Source organism: Nomascus leucogenys, chromosome 3 (assembly GCF_006542625.1).
Source record: "Nomascus leucogenys isolate Asia chromosome 3, Asia_NLE_v1, whole genome shotgun sequence".
Classification (NCBI taxonomy): Eukaryota; Metazoa; Chordata; class Mammalia; order Primates; family Hylobatidae; genus Nomascus; species Nomascus leucogenys.
Window position 1 is genome coordinate 112,854,026 of NC_044383.1, and position 3,407 is coordinate 112,857,432.

Here is a 3,407-nt window from a genome sequence, read left to right on the forward strand (position 1 = left end):
AGATTCTTTGTTTCTTTTGATGTTATTTTCTGTTTGTGTGTGTGTGTGTGTCTTTATGGATTTGTGGGGTTTTGTAATGTTTCTATTTGCTTTCTTCATTTTCTTGCTTTGTGTAATTTTTTTATAAGACCTCTGAGTTTTATATTTTCATGTGTTTTTAGATGATGAGTGTCAACCTTTTATTTCCATGTTAAGAACTCCTTTGAGCATTTCTTGTAAGTTTGGTCTAGTGATGATGAATTATTTCAGCATTTGCTTGTCTGGGAAAGATGTCATTTCTCTTTCATTTATAAAGCTTATTCTGGCAGGATACAAAATTCTGGGTTGACAGTTTTTTTTTCTTTCAGCACTTTGAAAATAGAATCCCAATCTTTTCTGGAAAAATATAGAATGCTTCATGAATCTGTGTGTCACCTTTGTGTAGGGGCCATGGTAATCTTCTCTGTATCATCACAATTTTAGTATATTTGCTGCTGAAGTGAGTAGTACTTTGGATTTAATAAAGACAAATCGTGGGCAAAGACCCTTGGCCAGGTAACCCTAAAGAAGCATCAAGGATGATAAGCTCAACATACCACGTCAATTCTATGAGACTGAAAATGTTTCATCTAACTTCTACAAATCTTTCAAAATAAGAATGGAACATTGCAAGGTTTTTAAGAATTACTTAGTTCATATTATTTTATATTAAATAATGCATTGAACACTAAATATTTTATCCTTTCTAATTAGTATCATTTCCTTCATAAAGTTTCAAAAATACATTTACGTTAAAGAGACTTTTGTTCTTCAAATTACATAGGGGTATTATGTCTCTTCCAATTTTACACAAGTAGATTTTGATAAAGTGACATTGTATTATTGTAGCAATAATAAAAATAAAAAAACAATAGCATGAAGTTTTAGAAAAGCACCAGTGCAAATATATGTGAACTATTATTGAAAAAGCAATAGGAAAAGGTCAATAACTGAGGAATCAATTTCATGTGGAATAATGTGAAATACAAAAGGAATCAAGATTTGGATTTGATTTCACTGATTTTTATCATAAGGGCTTCTCTTACTAGATGTTTTAAGAGAAAGAGTCAAGCTTATCCAATAATCCGTTATGTAAACTTAAATTTAAAAGAACACACTTTTGGAGATATAATTAAATATTGCCACTTAACTAACATAACCACTGTATTGAATTTCCAAACTTGAGGGTGCAAGCATGAAGCATTATTCTTTCCCCTGTAATCTTTACCTTTGGCCATGGCATGGAGACTCTTCATTTTCCATCTTTCAATTACACCTTGAGAGGATCCTGTAGCTTTATCATCATTTTAAGGCATGAAACAATCTAATCCAATTCTGGTTTATCCAGCTTAAAGTTTCAAACTCATATCCTTTTTTTCATAAATTCAAACCTGACTTTGGGCCAAAAGCCACTTGTAGGTAGCAGTGAGGGCTGTTCTTTCATCCTTTCCTCTCCCTTCTGGGTCCATCTTTATCGAGGCATAGAGAAAAGTAGTTCAGAGAGAAAGCACACTCCCTTCTCTATTGATTTTTCTTTCCCTCCTTCTTAAGCCCTCTTTGTGGCATGTGTTTAAATAGTGGCATTTTACATGTGTCATGAGTTGGTTCTTTAGAGGCACCTTTGATAAATTCTTTATCATTTGCAAATAAGGAAGATTATTTTCTGGCTTTACCTCTTTTGAAGAATTTCTTAGATGGAGTCTTCTCTGGCTCCTCATCCTTACACGCTTGCCAGGATCTCTTGATAGAATACCAAGCAGACATCTAAAGCACAGTTACTTCCTTATTGTCCACTGGGCCATGATGAGGCACACATCTACTGCCATCCAAAGAAATGAGAGTGCACTTGCCTCACTGCAGCTCTTTCCATACATAACCCTCTCTCTCCACTCTGCCATATACCTCAAGTTTTCTACCCTCCCTAAACCCCTCCCCTGCTTCAAATGTACAAGTGCAGATTAGCAACTCTGTTGCATAAACAGATATCTAATCAGTAAATTAGATGACTGTTTTCATTGTAACCAAATTATGCATGTATGTAGCTCCAATATATCTCCTGAGATATCTCTAATCTTTTCTTTACGTGTGGTGGGGACTACACTTAGGGTAGAAGAGAGTTCTGCTGCTGTTTAGTATGTCTTGTACAAATGCATCGGTGGTTTTTTTTAAATCTGACTCAAATGTTCTTTTTGGTTATTAAAACATTTTGGAATTAATTTATTATTTCTGATATACCATTCCCTAGCATCCAAACTTTCTATTACTAGAAGGGTGTGAACAAACTGTCCTCATATTTATCCCTTGCCTAAAACAGAGAAGTTAATTTAACATTAAATTTTATCAACTGAACAATGAGATAAGAATTTCATTCAATTCTTCAATTAAGTTTTACTTTAAAAAAATAGGACCAGGATGGATATTCAAGTTGTTATTGTTATTGATAAAATCTTTTAATTTTTTTTTTGTCTTTTCTCCCCCTTGCCCCCATTGTACAGCTGATCCCTGTCTTTCAAAATTGGCTATTTTTCCTATTTAACACCTCTTACTCTGTCTAAACAACTTATTTCCATAGAGTTTTCAAAACATACTTGGAACATTCCTTGTTTTCTCCCCTCAGATGACAGTCAGTGATGGATGACAGATGTTACTTATGAGACTTCAGAAAATAAAGAGAGATTGAAATGAGGTTTAGCAAATTAACATAAAAGAATACATATCTATTGCTTCAAAATTATTAAAGATCTTTTGAAAAAATTACATTGCACTCAAAATTTTGTAAGAAACCTAAAAAAATTATTTGTGAGCATTTTATTGTCTTTTCCTTAAGTTATCTCTATTTGCTCACTCTTTATTATTATAAATAAAAGTTATTTTTGTTACTGATTATTTTAAGCATATCACCTATTGCTTAAATATAAGAACTCATATCATTTATTTCACATTTGGTATAAACTTTCAGTTAAGCATTTGGTTAAGAACATATACATGATTCGCCAATCGCTCATATATTTTGTATGAATTAGTGAAAGTCTTATATTTTGTACAAAGGTGAAAAGCCAGAAAACTTTCAGAATTTAAAACTGCAATTTCCACTTGGATTCAAATTTTGAGGAACAAATAATGTGCAAAATTTGTTGAGCTTAAAATATTAGTGATTTCTATTACAACTTTGAATGATAAGTACAACTGCTTACCTGAAAGTTATCAGAAGATCTGGCAGATCTGAATAGAGATATTTTTGCCCCGCAAAAATGTGTATTTTGGGAAGTAAAATGGAGTTGAACTTCAGTGTCTGTAAGTAAACGTGTTATGTATTCTTAATATAAAATATTTAGGGATTTCTTATTAACAAATTCAACATCATTATTTCTGAGTAGAGAAACAACTTA

At 32.3% G+C, this 3,407-nt stretch overlaps 1 non-coding gene across 1 annotated transcript; it reads right to left on the minus strand.

Annotated features, from left to right (window-relative positions):
- Positions 1 to 379: 379 nt before the first annotated feature.
- LOC115834508 lies at positions 380 to 486 on the minus strand. The gene has a single exon (XR_004029456.1). It is a non-coding gene; the product is annotated as a U6 spliceosomal RNA (small nuclear RNA).
- Positions 487 to 3,407: the final 2,921 nt, after the last annotated feature.